The sequence below is a fragment of the Cornus florida genome, unplaced genomic scaffold, assembly GCF_030987335.1.
Source record: "Cornus florida cultivar Cherokee Brave unplaced genomic scaffold, ASM3098733v1 CherokeeBrave_3.0.0_Hap2_Chr03, whole genome shotgun sequence".
In the NCBI taxonomy this organism is placed as follows: Eukaryota; Viridiplantae; Streptophyta; class Magnoliopsida; order Cornales; family Cornaceae; genus Cornus; species Cornus florida.
In genome coordinates, this window is record NW_026775573.1 from 30,921,663 (window position 1) to 30,944,143 (window position 22,481).

Genomic DNA, 22,481 nt, shown 5'->3' on the forward strand with positions numbered 1-22,481 from the left:
AAATACTTAAAAATTTACCTATTAGAACCTTTAAATAGTGGGTTTATGTTAGGGTTTGATTCTAAGGGGCATCATGAACATAAACAATAGTAATGTGTATGTTGTCCGGAAGAAAGGAAGGGAGATTGACAGGCGAGTTGTTTTAGCAAAATTCAATAAACTGTTATAACGGATATTTCTGGAACTTTATATCAACAATGTCTAAGATATAATTAAGTTCCAAGAGGGTTGGTTAGGTTGTGGTTGTGGACATCGTGTAATTTAAATACATGGCTGTGTGCTGACAGGAGTGAAAGAGATTTTATTTGCTGGTTTGTTTTAACCAGTTTACATGAGCAGGTATAAAGTACCATTGGGGTTTTACACAATGTGCAGTGAGACTTCTCAGTGTCAGATGATATCAGGCACAGGTTTTAGGATGCAGGATTAAAAAGGGACGTTATGTGTTATAAACGTTAACTTTCATGCCGTCAGGGATTGATGAGGTTTTTCATTACTAGTCTCAGTTGTAATAATTTGAATGAACTAGTATGAGAGGATGGTTTGGGTTTTCTAGTATAATGTTACTCAGTTTATAATTCTGATAATCATTATATCATGCTATGACTGGTAATTGCTGAACTGTTATAAATTATTGTTCTGTCAATTTTATGGAGATGATTGGATTAAATTGTTTATTGTTTTAACAATTTCAAAAGGAGTTTTCATTATAAATATAGTCATATACTGGATGCATAATATGATCTTGTCTATAATTGATTTCTATTATGTTTGGTTTTGGATGGATTGGATGTTTGAGTGATTCTGTATTGTACATGAATCATATGCATTATATGTACCGGTATGGGACGGTGACATATTAGGGATGGATTAGATCAAAATGTTAAGTCCTACCCCTTCATACATACGGAATGGATTAACTAAAAACAGTTAAATCCTACATGGATGCATGTCCTGTCAACTAAAACAGTTAAACGACATAACGGATGTTTGTTTTATCTTTCTGCATTATGAAGGAATTTATATATAAATTTATGGTACCGTGATACGAGCTTGAGTCTCCTGATCACGGTTAGGGTGCGTATATCGCAAAGGTTGAGTAGCTAGATATAGCTAATGTTCCCTGGTAGGTTTAGGTACTTGGCCGCTGGAAAGCGTGTTTTATATGTCACCTTCTACCCAGGCTGAACTATGTTATAGGCTAGTGAGCATCTTATAGTGTGTATTTATATATCTATGGACTATTGTAGATATTGCCAAGCTATCTAGGATGTATCTGCGTATCGGGTTTATGTACGGATTGTAGTAGGATGGAACTTACATGTGGGCCTGACCCACCTTTATTTTACAGGTGTTCACCAGTACCAAGCTTAGAGTTTGATCGTGTTGATGCAGATACAGACACTCACTCTTCCGGTTACATAGGATTTCCTTGCTATTTTGGTTTTGGTTTTAATTCTGTAAATTTATTTAAAGTTTTGGAATTAGGGGTCCACTAGGTGGATTCCCGAGTTGTACGGATTAAATTATATTAATTTATTATTTAAGGTTCGAGGATGTTCATTTTAGTTTTCTTTCAGCTCATTATTATCTTATTCGTAATTCAGTTTTGTTCTTGCTTGTTTACATATTGATTGTCTGATATCCCTCGGATTTGTGCTCGGACTTGATCACCCGTGGCTCTAGAATCGAGGGGTATCACAATTCCTGTTTTCATCATTTAAAGTAATACATGCATGTACATACATAAATTAACAGGAAATAACGAAAACACATTTTAATGAGCTCAAAATGTCGAATATATATAAGCATTGTTAAGCAATCCATAACAAAAATAATAATTAACTTTGATTACATTCAAGACCCATTCTTTCAACATGCCCTATGAATGTCTTGGGTGGTAATCCTTTTGTTAATGGATCTGCAACCATAAGTTGTGTGCTTATATTTTCAAAAGACACTCGTTGTTTCTGAACTTCTTCTTTAACGGTAAGATATTTCAGCTCCATATGCTTAACGCCATTGGAATACTTATCGTTTTTAGTAAAGAAGACAGCTGCGGTGTTATCACAATAAATTTTCAGCGATCTGGAAATTGAATCCATAACACCAAATCCCGAAATAAAGTTCCGCAACCACAAACCATGATTTGTAGCCTCAAAGCATGCTACAAATTCAGCCTCCATAGTAGATGAAACAATAATAGACTGTTTTGCACTTTTCCATGATATTGCCACTCCAGCTAAAAGGAACAAATAACCAAAAGTGGATCTTCTACTATCCACACATCCAGCAAAATCTGAGTCTGAGTAACTAATAACCTCTAAGTCACCAGTTCTTCTAAACGTGAGCATATAATTCTTTGTTCCTTGTAAGTATCTCATGACTTTTTTTGCAGCTTTCTAGTGATGCATTCCTGGATTGCTTTGGTATCTGCCTAGCATTCCAACTGCAAAACCAATATCTGGACGAGTGCAAACCTGTGTATATATCAAACTTCCCACAATAGATGCATAAGGAATATTTTGCATTTCTTTATGTTCTAATTCATTCTTTGGGCATTGCATCAAACTAAATTTATCCCCTTTCTATATTGGAACAACACTAGTTGAACAATGTTCCATACCAAATCTCTCTAGAATTCTCTCAATATATATTTTCTGAGACAATCCTAACAATCCACGTGACTTGTCACGAAATATTTCTATTCCTATCACGTAGGATGCCTCACCCATATCTTTCATCTCAAAATTCTTAGAGAGATAATTTTTAGTTTCATGCAATAAACCAAGATCACTACTAGCAAGCAAAATATCATCAACATATAGAATCAGAAATATAAACTTACTTCCACTAATCTTCTGGTATATACACCGATCAACAGTATTTTCATTAAAACTAAAAGAAGTAATAGTATCATTAAACTTAATATACCATTGTCGGGAAGCTTGTTTAAGTCCATATATTGACTTCTTAAGTTTACAGACCATGCGTTCTTTACCCTTTAATCTGAAGCCTTCAGGTTGATCCATATAGACTTCTTCTTCTAAACTCCCATTTAGGAAAGCTGTTTTCACATCCATTTGATGCAACTCTAAACCATAATGAGCTACAAACGCCATGATAATTCTAAAGGAATCCTTCTTAGATACAGGAGAGAAGGTTTCTTTATAATCAATGCCTCCTATATGAGTGAAGCTCTTGGCTACAAGTCTGGCTTTATATCGTTCAATATTGCCATTAGAGTCGCGTTTGGTCTTAAAGTCCCATTTACACCCGACTTGTTTAAATCCTTCAGGCAATTCAACGAGTTCCCAAACTTTATTTTGTTCCATTGACTTCAACTCCTCATTCATGGCATTAATTCAATTAGTAGAATTATTACTATTAATGGCTTGTGAATATATAACCGGATCCTTACATATCCCTATATCAAAATCAGATTCATGTAGATATACTACATAATCATTCGGAATAGCAGGTCTCTTTTCTCTTTGAGACCGTCTTAATGTTATTCCTTGTGGTTCTTCTATAACTTCAGTGGTGATAGTTTCATTATGGAGTTGTTGATCATTTAATTGTTCTTCGTTGTTATGCAGTTCAACAACTGGAGAAACAATTATTTCTTTAGAAGTTGTGGGTAAAGGGATTTGTACCCTAACTTCTTGAATGATCACATTCTCATTTCTATCACTCCCACTGATTTCACTATCCTCAATGAATCTGGCATTACCGGTTTCAACAATTCTTGTACTATGTGTAGAACAGTAAAACCTATACCATTTGGATTTTTCTGGGTAACCAATAAAGTACCCACTAACTGTTCTAAAATCCATTTTTTTTTCATGTGGATTATAAATCCTAGCTTCCGCTGGGTAACCCCAAACATGCAGGTGCCTTAAACTAGGTTTCCTTCCTGTCCATAGTTCAAATGGAGTTTTTGAAACTGTCTTACTAGGAACCCTGTTTAATATATACATAGCAGTTCTAAGAGCATACATCCATAATGATATGGGTAACGAGGAATTACTTAACATACTCCTAACCATTTCCATAAGAGTACGATTACGCCTTTCAGCTACACCATTCTGCTGTGGTGTGCCTGGCAGAGTGTATTGAGCACAAATGCCACGCTTTTCAAGGAATTTAGCAAACGGTCCAGGGCATTAACCCATTTCATCATACTTTCCATAATATTCACCACCTCTATATGACCTTACTATTTTCACTTTTTTATCTAGTTGCCTTTCAACCTCATTTATGTATACTTCAAGAGTATTCACTGCTTGAGATTTTTCATGCAACAAATAGATATATCCATAACGTGAAAAATCATCTATAAAGGTGATAAAATATTTTTCTCCACTAAAAGATGGAACATCAAAAGGTCCACAAATGTCTGTATGAATAATTTCAAGAAGCTCTATACCTTTTGTGGCTCCTTTCTTTGTGTGTTTAGTTTGTTTACCTTTTATACAATCCACACACACAATAAAATCAGTAAAATCTAGATTCCAAAGAATTCCATCTTTTACTAATCTTTTTAACCTTTTACTGGATATATGACCCAATCTTTTATGCCATAAGAAAGATGAATTTTCATTAATTGAGATACGTTTGGTTCCAACATTATGATGCAATGTCAAAGCGTTATCTTGTATAAACCATCAACAAGAATACCAGAACCAACAAATTGGGATTTTTTGAACAAACTTATACATCCATTACCAAATTTAAATAAAAAACCATAAACATCAAGTTTGGACAAAGAAATCAAATTACGGGAAATTGAAGGAACATTAAGAGTTTTAAAAAAATCTAAATGAAATCCACTATCTAAAACTAAACAAAATGTCCCAATGGCTTCAACTGGAATTTTCTCCCTATTCCCTGTGAACAAGAAATCATCATTTGGATTTGTGGTTTGGATTGAAAGGAATCCCTGCATCGTATTAGAAATATGAACATTAGAGACTGAATCAACCCAGCAAGTATTAGAAGGAACTTCAATTAAGTTTGATTCAAAACATACAAAAGCCAAAGGCTTACCCTTCTTTTCAAACCATTCTTTATGTTTCATGCAATCTTTCTGAAAGTGTCCAGATTTATTACAAAAATGACACTTATCATTCTTGCGTTCCTTCTTTTGAGTAGCTTGATCAGAATTCTTTATTTGGGGTGTTGCTCGCTTAATGCCTTTTCCAGGCCTTTTCCCAAATTTCTTTCTAACTTCTTGAGTCATGAGATGAACATTATGATTATCTTATTACTTAATTCTTCCTTCCTCTTGAACTAACATGCTGGCTAATTCATTCACATTCCATTTATCCTTAATAGTGTTATAGTGAATTTGAAATGACCCATACTGAGTAGGTAAGGAATTGAGAATAAATTGAACGAGAAAAATCTCATCCACATTCATCCCTAAAGTTTTCAATTTCGCAACAAGATTAGTCATGTCAAGAATATGCTCATGCATACTACGAGTACCATCAAAACGCATAGTAGTGAGTTCAGCAATTAATTTCCCTGCAAGAGACTTATCTACAGTATGAAAACGTTCTTTAATATTTTTCAAATATTCCTTAGAACTATCAGTTTGGGGAAGAGTTGTTTTGATATTGTTTGCAATAGTTATTTGCATAAACATAATACTCAATCTGTTCGATTTATCCCAAACTTTATGGAGAATTTTTTCTTTCTCATTGCTTTCACCAGTAATAGCAGTAGTTTTCTCAATTTGAAATGCTAAATCAAGATCTAGCACATCTAAGTTGAACTAAACTTGCTCATTCCATTCTGAGAAGTTAGTCCCATTAAGAATTGGAACAGATGAAGCATGCGAATTGACTAAAACAGGAAGAGATAATGCAATAAATAATCATAATAAGGTAAATGCTCATAACATTAATACTTTGAGATAACAACACATATAAAAATAAATAAATACATTGTACAACTATGGTACCCTTTTGGGTAGTAACCACAAAATACAAAAAAAATGATGCTTAGATGTATTTATTTATATATAGCTTCATTGATGATGCACTAATTAATTAAATAGACAAGTTACATTTGGATATTCTATATCTACCCAATTAAAAATTACATACAACCTCTTAATGTTTATTTAAACACTTGAAAATTAATTCCCTTTGAGGAATTATTTCTAATAATTGAATAAACCCAATATTCATGAATATTACAAAAAATTAAGCATCATTATTCATGAAAATATTGCAATTATGTCAACCACTAAAATTAATATCCATTAACCTTTATGGTTATGCCACTTTGATAGCTACAAACCTTTCTATAATATGAATATTAAATTACCTAGTGATAAATTTAACATTAAATTACCCACCATATTATGCACACATAATTTACCAAAATAATTAATTAAACTGCTAGTGGGTGTCTTAAAATTTCATGGATACATGTACTGTAATGTATATTAATAAGGATATATTTAATTATGTACAAAACAAATACGACATCATTACTTTTGAGAATCTTGATTTGCGCAGCGGAATAGCAATCAAAATTTTCATTCTGTAAAGAGATTGTGCACGAAATAGGAATACAGTACTAAAAAACAATCTCTTTTTGACTTTTCTTTTTTTTTTTTTTTTTTTTGTCTCATTATGCTTTTATATATTTATATAAATATATAGCCATCAACATCAACAAACACCAAGTTTCGTTTTTTTCCAACTTTTTAAGTTCAACAAAAGTCTAGAAAAAAACAAAAGTACATCAAAGTCATCACAATATATATATATAAATGAAAAAACAAAACTAATCACATTATATATATATATTTAATGTGATTAATTTTGTCTTTTCATTATATATATATATATATATATATATATATATATATAACAATAAAGAGACAAAATAGATCCGTATATATGCATGCAACTTTTTTCTTTATATTCGGAAATCAAGGCAAATAAACTGATTATTATATAGATTCTTGGCACTCATTCACAAACAGGTACAACAATTAGAAAAATTGATCTAGTAGGTGGATCTTGATTAAAGCAGTGTCCCAATATAATAAATTAAAATTATTTAATTTTAATTTAAACTTACACTTATTATTTGTGCAAGGATAATGGAAAATAATGAGCTCCAAAATTATAGGCTCTGATACCACATGTAAAATCTAATTAATTTGTGTTAAACATTAATCACAAATTATCATAAATTCCTATATCTTAGAACTTTAATTAATTTCACATCCTTATAATGCATAAATAAATATAGTTAGATATGCATATCTCGATTCATGATATCAAACCTTGTTAAGATTAAATCCAATGTTCAGATCCTTTAAGCACGAACCAATCTGCAACTCTGATCAACAGGCAAAGGTGGAAACTGGTTTCTCTCTCTTGGCCTTTTGTACATAATAACCTTTTACGTGTTGTCTCAATAATTGTACATAATTAATGGAGTATATGCACTTTTATAAAGGCAGAGGACCAGTTTTCCTTTTAGTAACATAATTATACTTTCCATCAAAGTAAGGAATTAGAAGGAAAATACTTCTCCAATAAGTAATTACCAAAAAGGTAATTATAAGTTGACCAAGAATAATTAATTGATATCTATTTACTTAGCCAACAAGTAATATGTCACATGTCCAAATCATGTAGGCCACAATTAAATAAATAATCTTACATCTTTTACATGATAGAACAAACTCGTGAAAAATATTTTACCTATAATATTTTAAACATGACAAATAGCCTTTTGGTTATATTTAAATTGATTCATATATATTTAGTTGTTTGTTGTTGCTAATGAAAATGAATTACATGGAACAAATTCTAAAAAAATAAAAAACTTAATTCTACCTAATATATTTTAAACTATTACCATTCATATTGATTCAATATATATAGAAAATAATTATTTATATAAGAATTTTATTCAATTTCACGTACTTTCTTTAATATTGTTAACACTATTTAAATATCCTCCACCAAGTTAGCTGTTTTTACTACTATTTTTTTAGTAATAATATTTTTAAATATTTATTTATCATGCAGGGAAAAAAATATTTACTTATCATATACTTTATTAACCATTTTAAACATATTACATTGTAGATGAATATTATTTGTGTGATGATGCATACTGACACACCCGAAGATTTATAGTACCTTATCGTAATGTACGATATTGGTTAGCCGACTTTTGAAATGGTGGTCGTCCTACAACAAAAGAAGAGCTATTTAATCATGCGTATGCCAAGCTAAGGAATGTGATTGAACGAACATATGGAGTATTAAAGGCCTGTTTTTCAGTCTTGGAAAGGATGACACCTTATACATTTGAAGTGTAAAGGAATATTGTTGAGTATCAGATATTAAAGACAAAAATGTAATATGTACAACTTTCAGACATCAGCTTTTGTATATAACAAACAATCTTAATGAATTCAGCGCTTAAAATTAAAACATTATCAAACAGGTTTTTAAATTAATACATTCAGTGCTTAAAGTTTCAGCGCTTAAAATTCAGTACTTGAAATTTTCAGTGCTTAATTTTCAGTTTTATCAAATAACACCTTAGTCTTCCCATAAAAGACTTTTAAATTTACGTAAGAAAACCAAGAGTTATAAGAGACTTCGTTAACTTTAACTATTCATTAATTATTCATTAAGTGAACAATAATTTCAAGAATTACCAAATGATCACTTAATTCTTCATTAAGTAACCACTAACTCCAATTTCATTAGTAAAGTATTAATCGATCACTTAGTTTATTAAAAAGTATATATGTAACTCAAATCACGTTATAAGTGTATCCATCTTTACAATTTTGTTTTTTCATATACTAGGTGCACTTAATATTGGATCACCTTTTAATTAATTTCTTAAAACCCTCTTCGTGAAATTATCTAGTATATCATATATATATATATATAATAATGTAAATGCCACATTAAAGAGATAAATTTCTAACAAAATATATTTCACACCTATTTTGGTGTTGTCCGTAATGCCAGAGGTGAGATATATTTATGATCTGGGTATTATCCGTTCACACCTATTTGTCGTTGTTCGTCACACCTGACGTGAGGTATATTTATGATTTGAGTGTTGTGTAATTATAGCTAAATTAACCCTTATTTATATGTATTTTAAAAAAGAGTAGTATAAAAAAACAAGTTAAACTATTGCCACAAAAAAAAAAAAAAAAAAAAAAAATATATATATATATATATATATATATATATATATATATATATAACCTAATAAAAATACTCCGTTTGAGGACAATATAGTTATTCCAATAATATAAGAAATTCATCAAATATTTTGCTAATAGATAGAATAACTCTTCTTATATTGAGACTCCGTTTGTTTGGATGGATGTATGTAAAATATGTGTTTGATCGTCGTAAAATATTCAGAAAGAAAAACTTATCAAAAAAAGAAAAAAAATTAAAATTTAACAAAAATAACTTTCCCAACAAATTATCTAACATGTTTTGCCTGATAACTCGAGTCAAAGCTTTGCCAAATAATAAAAAAATTAAATATAAAAAAAAAAAATTTACATGAAAACAGTGTAACCTTACAAGACACTAACCTTAAAAAAATCTAAATTAACAAAATAGTCCCAACTATTACTTTCCAAATAATGAATCTTTACTAAAAGTCGCATCTCTCCCAAAAATCATATCATTTCAAAATAATTATTTTAAGAAGGTCAAATATTTTCAAAAGTCATTTTCTTAAATTAAAACTTTTGTAAAAGATAGTATTCTTAAAATAAATCTTTCCTATAAAGCCATTTCTCTTAGGAATCTTTCCTATATTAAAATAAAGCTTTCCTATATTCGTAAAATGATCTACTTTTTTTTTAATCCTTTTTCTTCAAAGATATTTTAATTCTTAAATTAAAATTAGAACTTAATCATAAAAAGTTTCATATTTTATATTCTCTAAAGAAATCTTATTTTCTAAAATCTTATTTTCACTAATAAATACTTTCCTAGAAAAAACTATTTTCTTTTAGATTTTAGCTTCTTTAAAGCATACAAGTTTTCTTGTACACACTTAAATTACAAGATTTCTTAGAAACATTATTATTTTTAATATAAGTTTCCTTAGAAACAATTATACTGTCTATTAATTTTTAATTGAATAAAATATTTCTAAAGCTAAACATATTTATCTTTTGGAATGCAACATAAAAGTAAGATAATCCTATTTCACGGGTGTTGTGTGGTGCCTAACACTTTCCTCGTGCACAATCAAACCCCCGAACCTATCAATCTGTTTTCATAGACTAGATGAATGTCAAATACATTAGGGTTCAAATTAGACCTATCGTGCGTCCATCTATTTTCCAGAGTCCTTAGACACTATAGGTGACCTAATGCACCATAATCCTATACTAGTTGGCGGCTACTCTGATTATATCGCATTAAATTCATTTTTTGACCCATAAGTATTTATGTTTTTTGAACCATAAAGGTTAGCCAAATGGAAGTGAATGTTGTCTTTTTCTTCTGCCTAAGTACCAAAAAAAAAATAAAGTAAAATAAAATTACAAATCAATCCAAACGGGCGGGGTCTAAAAAAATAAAATAGTATTAATAATACAAAAATAGATACTCCAGGATTCTTCTGCCTATCGCTCAGCCGCCGCTCAATCCGACCGCCAGAAAACGCCCTCCGCCACCGCTCAATCCGTACGCACCCATCCGTCCATGGCTCTTCGTTGTGTGCTTGAGAGAGTGGGTAGAATCGGTTACAACAATCATCTGAAGACAAAGATAGGGTTTTTGAGTGGTATTATTTCAATCAAAAACCACCATCAGAATCTGAGGCCTTTCTGTCGTCATTCCTCTTCCGGGTCGCATACGCAGCCGCCTACGGAAGGTAAAGGGTGGAATTATCACCCACCAGCACCTGAAAGTCTGGTATTATCGCTTTCCATCTCTCTCTTTCTTTCGCTCTTTTCATATGTACATAAATATCTATTGCAATTACAGGGTTTTGACTTGGACGATGAACCTGATATCGATCGCACGGAGATCTTATTCGGCGGCATTAGACGCTTCTGGGGCCCTTTAGATGATCCGCTTCCTATGGAAGCCGCCAGTATGGCTGTGGAGCTACACAACAAGCAACAGATTTAGATTTTATTTTTATTATTATTATTATTATTATTATTATTATTTTGGTTCTGTTTTCTTTTGTCTTTTTGTTTTTTTTTCCAATGGTTAACTTCACTGCATTTGCTGCAATGCTATTTTATTTCGAGTAATAATAGAGAGTCTTACAGTTGGATAAATCCGACTTTATGTGGGTAGGGACTAATTTCATGATGTTGTTACCCTTGACTCACATAATTCGGACTCCTAATCATTTTCCTTACCTTTTAGTTCCAATATGAACTGTCTAATGTGCCTCTCCAACTCCTTCCCTCATCTCTCTCCCTCCCTGTGTGTTTGATGTGTAAACTGCCAAACATTCACGATACCTGTTAAATTTATGGGGGTGGTTTATGATTTGTATTTTTCCTACTTTCTGCATATCTTCCGCCACAGAATTCAAATCTTGAGTTTGTGAGAGTGGTCAAGGCAAACAGACAATGGGTGGCTGGTGTAATTTGGTATATCACATTTGAGGCAACTGATAACGCTGGTGTGAAGAACACTTATCAAGCTAGGGTTTATTGTACTATTAAAAATGAATGGGGTTTACTGGTGTTTAGGCTCGCTCCCAGGAGTCCTTCAAATCTGGTTGTTAAGCAAGGTAACTACTTTGAGACCTTCGTGTTTGTTTGAATTCGATTAAAATCCTTCAGCATTTATTTAAATTATATTGTGAGATGTCATTTGTTATCATATATTATATTTTCGTGTCCTAGTATGTCTCTCTCTTCCTCTTTGGATAGACAGTGCATTAGTTAATGGGAATAGGATTGTGAATCGTGTTCTACATAAACAAAATCACAAGATTAGGACATAGTAGATGCAAGCAAGCATATGCATATTTTCCATGGGATTAATGCATGATGCAAGCAAGCAAGCATATGCATATTTTGTCATGGGTTTCTCCCCGTCATCATGCTTCAAGTAAATATAGCCTTAAACAAGTAGCATTTGAATTACAAGTCATAGATTCTCCCCCTATGTAAGTGCATATCCTATACGTCTACATATCACGCACTGTGTATTGATCTATTACTTATCTAATTACCTAGATGTCACACATCACCTAATTCTCCCCCTTTTGACATCATCAAAAGGGTACGCATTCCCTAATTCTCTGATAATGATAACTGTACTTCATCTAATCCTAAGATAGATGTCATCTAATAATTTTCCTAAGATACCCTAAGTGCTACACTTATTATATTTATGCTTCTTCCTAATCTTCAGTATCTTTTTCTTTATTTTGTATCATTATTGATTATTCTATTCTTCATATGGGGATATGTTACCTTTTGAACAACTCTTTAATAAAATCCTACCTATCAAAAAAAAAAAAAAAAAATCTGTTCTTTATCTTATTTTGGCATTATTAAGCCAGATAGGATTATTTAAGCTTCCCCCCTATATTACACTATTCATATCTAGTGTGTTTTTTTTTTAATTTGTTTCCTTATTGTCTAGGACTCTTCCTAATTTCATGTGTTTTGTCATATGTGTTTGTCCTAAAGTGTTAATTTTAATTTTATATAAATTATCCTAATATCTTCTAGTATTTTCACAAGTTTCAATTACCATCCTAAGGTTCAAGAAATCTACCCTATATCCTAAAGTCTTACCACATTTTAAGGAAGAACACATTTTGCTTACCATCCCTTTCTCAGTTAGTTAGAAAGTTCAAGTGGATTATATTTATCCTAATTATATCTCTTGCATATTATGGAATTACATAAGTCATTAAATTTTGTTCATCTTTTTCTTATGTATTCCTAGATGCATTACCGTAGGTCAATTATAAGTTTTCAGCTAGGCAGGTTTACTTTAATTTCTTGGCCTTACATTTGAGATTGTAAAATTATAATTAGGACTGTGCTTTAATATATTCATTTTGAATCTACAATTATAAGACCAATATTTATTACTACTATGTAGCACCTAATGTCAACAAATTCCTAGTTCTTGTTCATGCATAAATTAGGTTCGAAAACATGAGTATAAGGCAAAATTTCATGAAACACAGATTCAAAATTTATAGGATTAAGCATAGAGAATTCAAGTAAATCCAATATATATGAAATAAAAATGCTATAGCATTCTAAGCGTAGGAGCATGTATAAGATTAACCATATCAGATACATAGCTTGTATGCTTGCGTATTTAGTTATCACTTCAGTTTTCTTATATTTATTGAGCATTAGTTTTTATCACCTTATAAGTTTTACCACCGTATGTGTTGTTTGTTACATCTAAATGGAAAAGGTTGAAGATTAACAATTTTATCATAAGATTTGAGAAATCTGCAACCGGAAGTGTTTATCATCAGTATTCTTGCTGCAGGATTGGAAATCTTTTCATATTTGTTGAGATCATTTCCTTTTTGGCATAAATTACGAATTATCCATTATTGTCCCACAAAGTTTGGTAAAACTCTTGAGCGTCAGTGCAAGTCTGGGCATCAGTAGTTATTGTGTAAAATACTAAAGGTTAGGTCTGCCTCAAGCTCTCTTTCTCGGGAACTTCCCATGGCATGACCAAAACTAGGTATTGCCCTTTTTAATCTAGTGTGTCAATATGGAGCACTTTCACACATACTTGTTGCTAACTATTAAGCCATTTTTACAGTTTCCGTTTCTATCCTTTTTTCTTTTTTGGTGTGATGTGCATCTTCGATGAGCCATACATGAAAAATTTAGCTTTTCTAGGAAAGAAGTCAACTCTTTACAATGGACCTTGTAATGATAAATAAAAATGGAAGGTGCATATTTATTTATTTATATATTTGATAAGTAAGATTTCATTAAAAGGCGCTCAAGAGGGGAGACGCTCCAAAGAAGATACACAAAAAAGCCAAAAACAGCCAACTATAATTCAAGCTATCGACAAAATCTATTTACAATTCCCCCCATTGATCCAAAAGAATAAAAAATTCAATATATTTTTTTTAAAAGACCATATAGGAGTCTACTCTCCATCAAAAGATCTCCTATTTCTCTCGCGCCACAAGCCCATCCATAAACAAAAGGGAGGGACCCTCCAAACATCTATTGCTCGACTATTAGACCTGTCAATGGATCGGACTCTGATTCGAATCCGATCCGATTACTCGGATATGGATTGAATAAAAATCCGATAATGATCTGAATCCGATAACCTGATACAAATCGGATATGGATCAAGGGTAATCCGATCCGATTAAATATTATATATATATATATATATTATATTGCAATACTGTATATTATATATGTATGTTATATTGAATTGTTATCAACCATTAGATTCATATTTAAGAATCATCTACCGTTAGATTGAATCAGTTGCATACTTAAGATATACACCATTATATATATTAACATCACCTTAGTACTTTAGATAGAAACCCCTCACAGTGTTTCACGATTAGGTTATTAGTTATTGGAAGAGTCAGGGACTCCACAGATAAGAGGCGAACGAAGAAGACGAAGCAGTGAGGAGATCGGCTGCTGGAAGCCTAAATACCTTATCGTGAGTTGTGTTGTTCTCTCCAATTTTTCGTTCTCCTCCTCCTTTTTCTTCTTCTCTATTCAATCTTACAAACGCTAATTTGTGTTCTTTTTCCTTCCACATAGATCTTACTTTGTATTTTGTTTTCTTTTTCCCCTTTCTTCTTCATCCTTATTATGCAAACAAAGATTTGAAGAATGAAATTATGGGATGAATTCGGTGTTGAATATTTTTAAGGATTATTAGCAAAATATATATTTTTTTGTTTTGTTTTTCCTTGTATTTGTTATGGGTATGTATTATTATGATGTAAATATAAACAAATGAATGAGGTTTACAGGTTAATTTTATGTTTAATTCTTCTAATTGTTTATTGATTTGAGCAAAATTGTGTAATTGATTTTCCGATCGGATTATCGGATCGGATATCCGAATAGAGAAGATATCGGATATGGATTGAGTATAGAAGGATCCGTCGGATTGCCGGATCGGATTGCCTATTATACTTATCAGATTCGGATCGGATTGCCTATTATACTTATCAGATTCGGATCGGATTGAATATGATCTGGTTCGAATCCGATCTATTGATAGGTCTATCGACTATACACTATATACCTTGGCTCAGAGTTATTAAAGGTTCAAGGCGCACCAAGGCGCTAGAGGTCCTTTGGATCCTAGGCGCGAGGCGCACGGCCAGGAGCGCACCCTAGTGAAGTGAGGCGCACAATTGAAATTTTAAACTACCATAAAAGCATTCTTATCTCATAAGTCATCAATATTCTAAAAATAAATATAAAATATAAAAAAGTAAATCCATCAACTATATAAGCATTCAAGAACCATAAAACGGAGCACAAATTTGTTTTCTTGGAAGGCAAATCAGAATTTGTTTTTTGAATGGAAAAACAGAGCTCAAAAAGAAATAAATCTATTAACAAAACAAAGCAAAAAAAAAAAAAAAAAAAAACTGTTAACAAAAGAAAGAAAAAAATAAAAAAATAAAGGAAGACAGAGAGAGAAGAGAACTAGATGAAGAGAGAGAAGTAAACAAAGATGAGAGGATAGAGAAGTAGAGGAGAAGAGAGAAGAAGAAGAAGAAAGAACTGATATAGCTTCATCGTTCGTCTGTGCAACCAGGGCTTCAACGTTGGCCTCACAGTCTCACTCTTTTTATGTTCGGTTGACACTTTGACTCTTGGGCTTTCTTATTTGTTTATTCTTTTGAACAAAAGTTCCTTCTATCATAAGCTTAGGATTTCTTATTAGTTTATTAAGTTGCCAAATGAGTAAGGTGCACTTGACAAATAGGACGAGGCACAACCGAGGCGCGCGCCTAGTAAACATCAATGAGCCTGGGATGACAACAGGCGCTAGACCTGCACCTCAAGCTTAGGTGCTCCTTTAACAACACTGCCCTGGCTAAGCCTTCATCATGTCCACCGTTAAATCGGGAGACACCCAAAGCACACCGAAAGCAGCCAATAACACAGACCAAACATCCCTCTCCATTTAGAATGAGAAGTTAATGTACTATATTGTCTAATTAAGGTTGCTTACACATTTACAATTTTGAACTTGAATGAGAAGTTAATGTACAGATCTTCATGTATATAAAAATCATTCACAAATACTGTTGTGATTGAAAGACGAATAAGAAATAGGAATAAAAAGTATTAAGGAAAGTTTAAGCAAATGCACACACCCACAACGTTGTCCCTACCAGAGGTCGAACACTCAACCTCTACTCTTGGGAGAAGAGATCATACCATCTAGGCTAATTCCCATTGGTAATTTTGGTTAGCAAACATTCTACTTTATTTGGAATAATATATTCTTCCAATTGTAGAAAGAGAACGTGTCATATAGTCTTTTTATAGTCACCAGCAATGATAAGTCTCTCTATTTGTCATATAGTCTTTTTATAGTCACCAGCAATGATAAGTCTCTCTGTTTGCTGTTATTTTCCAACGGTTTTTGCTTATAAAGTCTCTGCATGTTACCAATGGGCCATTAACCCAATGGTATAACCTCCCTACCCTCAAAGGAGGGGAGGGGACAAGGCCCGAGAAGGGAAATGTGAAAATCTCTGCATCTTCTAGTTCAAGCGATTATTCGTGCTTTTTTTCTTTCTTATTTATTTATTTATTAATATTGGTAAGTGCGAAAAATGCCTAAAGAACTCTGAAACAAATTTTCCATATTTCCTTGAATGTCAATCTTTGATTCCCAGTTGGGGTTGATGTTTGGGAAAATTCGTGACCGATCTTGCAGAGATATCATTGACCTTAAAGCGAGTTGTTTGAACAATACTATTAATATCTTATCAGGTGCATTATTTGCCTGCTATGTTTTCACGTTTCTTTGGAATCAAATCACACTTATCTTGAAGTTTTGATAGGCTGATAGATTTTCTTAGTTTCTTCGGTGCACGAACCACTATATATTCAATTTTGAAAAGAAAGAGGATTATTTTGCTTCTATATTTTGAACCTGAATAGGCTTTTTCTTTCATGTGAACATTTTACTTTGGAATAAGTAGACTAGTGGCATAGTTTTTTATTTAATTCTTTTTTCTCTATCCTCTTTTTATTTATTTATTTATTTTGGTTCTACAGATGAAGTAGGTTAAGGGGCCTTGAAGCAGCTGCTTAACTGAAGCACGATATAATACTTCGCATGTGGGGTTGAATTGATAATATGTTCTATTGATATTGCACTTACATTGACTTGAATAACAGGACCGTACAGGAAAAGTCAGATTTTTTTAGTTTATTATTATTATTATTTCTTTTGGGTTTGTGCTAACCACTTGACGAGTCTCGGGCCGAGTCTCACTGTGAAGCGCAGGGACTATGTAATTGAAGGGTAATTCAGTATGATGTTGAGTCGAATATTTTGATACAAATGCGAGTGATTCCATTTGAATGGTTACTTTGATACAACTAGAATAGAATCATGTCCTACACACTTTTACATTTTGATCGGTTACTTTGTCTTTATTCATCATGAGCGAAGGGAGACAAGTGACTAGGGGATCCCCAAGGGGCGAACCAGGGGTTTGAATCCGTTCCCACGAACCAGGGGTTTGAATCCGTTCCCACGAACCAGGAGTTACTCGTTCTAGACGCTGTTAAGAAGCCATTCAACGTTCACTCGCTTATTTCAATTTTCTCTTCATCTCTTTTATCTATTGTCTTGGGTATAACTCAACTGCATGCTAATATTTTTATAATTTCAAAATTACCCTCTTACAACATTTGCCTCATCTTATAACATTTTATAAAAAGTTATGATAGTAATTTTATTCTTATTATTTCTTTTCTTTTCTCTCCTCTATATTTTTTAAGGATACTATCATTTTTTATTTCATGATTTATGCAATATTGATATCATTTTCTTTTTTTTTTTTTTTTTGTTTTTTTTAATTAATGTTATCATTTCTTTTATTTTCTCTTATAACCAATATTAATATTATTATTTTTATTAGTATTATTATTTTCTCTCATGTTTAAACCTTAGAATTTTGTCCATCTTTCTATGAGTAAGGGCAGACACTTGGAGCTCACTATTGCTGATCCATTGACTTGCTATAAATTTATCAAGCCTTGAAAGGCCAGTATATTTTTCATCCTAGATCTGATTTGCTGGTCTGCAAGGGAACTTATTCTCTTGAAAAATTGTGAAAGGAACGGATGATTGTCCTTGGTGGGAAGTGGAAAATAATTATTAATTTATTTTATTTTATTTTTTTTATTTTATGCTTATCCAATCCCAAAATCGGTCGGGTTTGTAGGTATTGGCCCTTACCCAAGGCTCCATTCTATAGATTGTGGCTTTTGTCTATGAGGTTGTTATTTCCATTTTATTTACCAATTCCTTGGTTTGACAACTTCCTTCCTTCCTTCCCTCTTTTGCTTATCTTCAAACCCGTTCCGTTGGTGAATACTTATCTTCAAACAACTTGTTTGGAATTGCGGAGGACGCTCCCAAGGTTAAAAAGGTGAATTTCCCAGTCTTTGTCCCCACTATTCTCACCCACTATCCTCACCAAGGAAGAGAAGTTGACTTCAAGAAGAAAGTTGATGGAAAAAAGAAAATAACAATGGCCGAATAAAAGGCATTGAAGGCATTGGAGAAGGAGACTCCTTTGACTAAAGGCCAGAAATTCATGCTCGATGCTTGGAAGGATGCCAAGTTTATAGCTGCAGCCAGAGTAGCTGCTGGTGAGGACGTCGATATCCCTGAAGAGTGCTTACCTGAAGTTGAGAAAGCTTGTACTCCCTCTCTGCTTAAATTTGAAGGAATCCTTTGTCAATTGATGACTTTGCCATGAAGGATCCCTAGATGGGACTTGCCATTGCGAGAGGGATCTGGCCTCCAAAAGACCAGTTGTTGCAGAAAGACATTTCTAGGGATGATTTGTTTACTTCTGCCCCTGTTCGGGCTATGGAGGTAATTTGACATCTTCTTACTCTTTTATATATCCCTTGATTATTGCACTGACAATTGCTTCTTGCAGAAACTGTTCTATACCATGGTTCTTGGTAAGTTGAAGATGATTCTTACATAATCCGGAAGATGGAGGCAGAGCTTGAAGAGGCCACGGAAAAGGCTGCCTCTGCTAAAGAAGTCTAACAACCTAATCATAACGAAGGTTGCTTGGAAGATGAGAGATCATGTGGTTGAAAACATGGTCAAAGAATTGGAAATTACCAATGATGGCGGGAGGGCCATCGTTAAGGAGAGTAACACTATAAGAATTGAGGGCCATAGGGACAAAAAAATCTATCCCTATAGGTGCTCAAATCGTCCCTAATGTCTTTTTGGGACGGTTGATGCAAGCGTCCCTATATGTAGCGTCCTAAAAGGTCTATAGGGACGGACTAATTGAGACGGAATAAAACTCCGTCCCAAATACTCAATTGGGACGGAATAATTATCTTCCGTCCCAAATACTCAATTGAGACGGACTTTTATTCTGTCCCAATTGAGCATTTTGGACGGAATGAAACTCTGTCTCGAATACTCAATTGGGACGGATTTTTATTCTGTCCCAAATGAGTATTTGGAATTGAATGAAATTCTGTCCCGAATACTCAATTGGGACGGAGTTTTATTCTATCCCAATTGGGATGGAGATTTATTCTGTCCCAAATACTTATTAGGGACGGACATGTTTTTTTTTATTTTTATTTTTTTTATTAGTAATATTATTTGCATATGCGATTCATATATAGGCTGCTTCATACATCATTTATAGACATCCATTCATTATATATATCCATTCATAATCTACCTGTTATATATATCCATTCATAATCTACTTCTACATAAACTAAATTTAATGTCAACACTAATAATAACCATTAATTAAAATAAATATAGGTAGTTCAAATCACACTTCTAGCATTTCTCAAAACAGTACCAAAAATTATCATATATAATCATCAAAAACTTAGTTTCTAATCAAAAACTTTATTGGCCTTGAAAGTTTTTGTTTAGAAACATGGCAGTGAGGTGCAGCAGCTGCCACCTATTTGTGTGCCAAGCTATTAGGAAATGCTACCAAAAACTTAGTTTCTAAACATCAATATCTGAAATCAGTAATCATTGATCATCAGGCTCGGATTGAAATGATTGTACGGATGACCAAATGCCCCAAACATAGGTGGCTGAGGACTATTTAATAGACAGCCAAATGGTCCATAAGTTGACGGTTGTTGCTACTGTTGTAGGCTACCAAACGGAGGTCGATGCACGCCAAATTATGTGAACATAAGCTGAGAAGACATTCTGTTTTGATTCTCCGCAAGACTAGCCATAGTTGCCTTCAAATCATTTATGGACTCCATCATTCCATCACATTTTTCTTCAGCTCTATTAGCCCTCATTCTCTCAGCTTCTAATTCTGCCACCAATTCTGCAATATTGGCATCCCTCTTACGTCCTCATGGAGGAGCCTTCTTTCCATGACCAAACCCGCGAAAATAAGTGCCCTTTCCTTTTCCAAGACAATTCTCTAGTATCTGTTCATCCACTGGAATTGAACTACTAGCATCCACATTAATAGATTCCTTTGATTGGGCCACCATATTATCCTGTATTTTGAAATGTTAATGAAGTAATTTAATAGATTCCTTATTTTTTACATAGTATTCATTATTTCAAAAAATTGCATATACAACTTGAATGAGCACAATAGTAATCACAAGTACTCTACACAATATATAGCAAGAAGAATTCTATAAATTGCTCAAACAAAAGAAAGATGAAAAGATATATACTATTTTCATGGTTATGGTATGAACTCTATTCATAAAATTTGAAAACGAACATGAGATTCAAGAACAAACCATGACATTAACATAGGATCATAACTATAATTTACACTGTTCCACTTCACATCCACTCCATATTGTGTGCTAGTTCAAGAGTGTGATTGAAAACCAGTACTCCAAAAAAAATAAAACAAAAATACAATTATAGAGATTGTCTAAAACAGAGAAACAAAGCAACAAAACAACTAAAAGAAGCAGCTAGGTAAGGCACCAAAATGCTCGCCAATTTTGGTGCAACTCCTAGAGACCCAAAGCACAGAAGTATGTTTTAAAATTGACCAGGAAGAAAATCCCATAAATTGATATACATTTTCTAAAACAGAGAAACAATGTAGTTTGCCTTCATAGCTTCTACATTTGATATGTAGTTTTCTACATTAATGGACGCAGCCAAGACAGAGAGCCCTGTCATCAATTGGCATCAAAAGAGTTGCAAGAATAGCATAATTTGGTCCTAAACCAATTGGTATTTAAATGGCAAAATTGAATTGGATATTGGTGTTCGTAAATATATGAATGTGCCTAAAAATGTAACAACAATTTCACTGCACATATGATCATGCCTAAATTGTTATATTTTGTATTTATGAATTCGAACTGCCTACATTGATGAGGATGCATGGTTGATTAATTAATAGGTTAATTATAGGTTATGATCATGATAATCCACCAACTATTGAACACTATAATATGATTGAGTAGGGCATAATATGAATTTTTTGTATTATGGGTATCTGGTACTAGAAATCTTATTCATTAATTGAAATTGTAGACCTTACACAATCAATCAGTATAATTTATGAGTCCAAGTTCTGGCAGTTGCACACCCATATTGATGTTTATTACTTTCCACAACATTTAACACTTTGATCCTAAATATGGCTAAGGAGTTGGAGGTTTGGCAGTCTGACTTTGACAGAAACCTTCTGCCCCTTAAAAACGATTACCAAAACATATGGTGATAGTCTATTTTTGTATAATTGTGAATTTAAAGACAACATTGAAGACGTAAAGGAAACCCCATAATGTTGTTAAAAATGCATTTAGGGTAATTATTTCTTGAAAAAGGAAATTCATATTTTTTGAAATCATATACAACTAGAAGTCTAGAATTACATTAGCGTGGTTGTTTGTATAAGGTAAGACCTATAGCTACACTACATATCTTCTATACAACATTAAAGATCTACATATCAGTAAACAATAGTAGTGCACATGTTATGCTCTATTAGGACTCAAGATGCCATAGTAATCAAGGTCCTCTATTTTGACTAACACACCACTATTTTGTGTTCTTCGATTTCTCTCCCTTTCCTTTGTATGGAACCTAACCCCGTTTACAATGCAACTAGAATATCGATGTATCCAAGATTCAGGTCCACATGCTAATGAATAAAGGTCATCATTAATTGTTGACTTGTTATGATAACGTTCTTCCTTTATCTATGAAAAATTTGTAGAGTGTTAA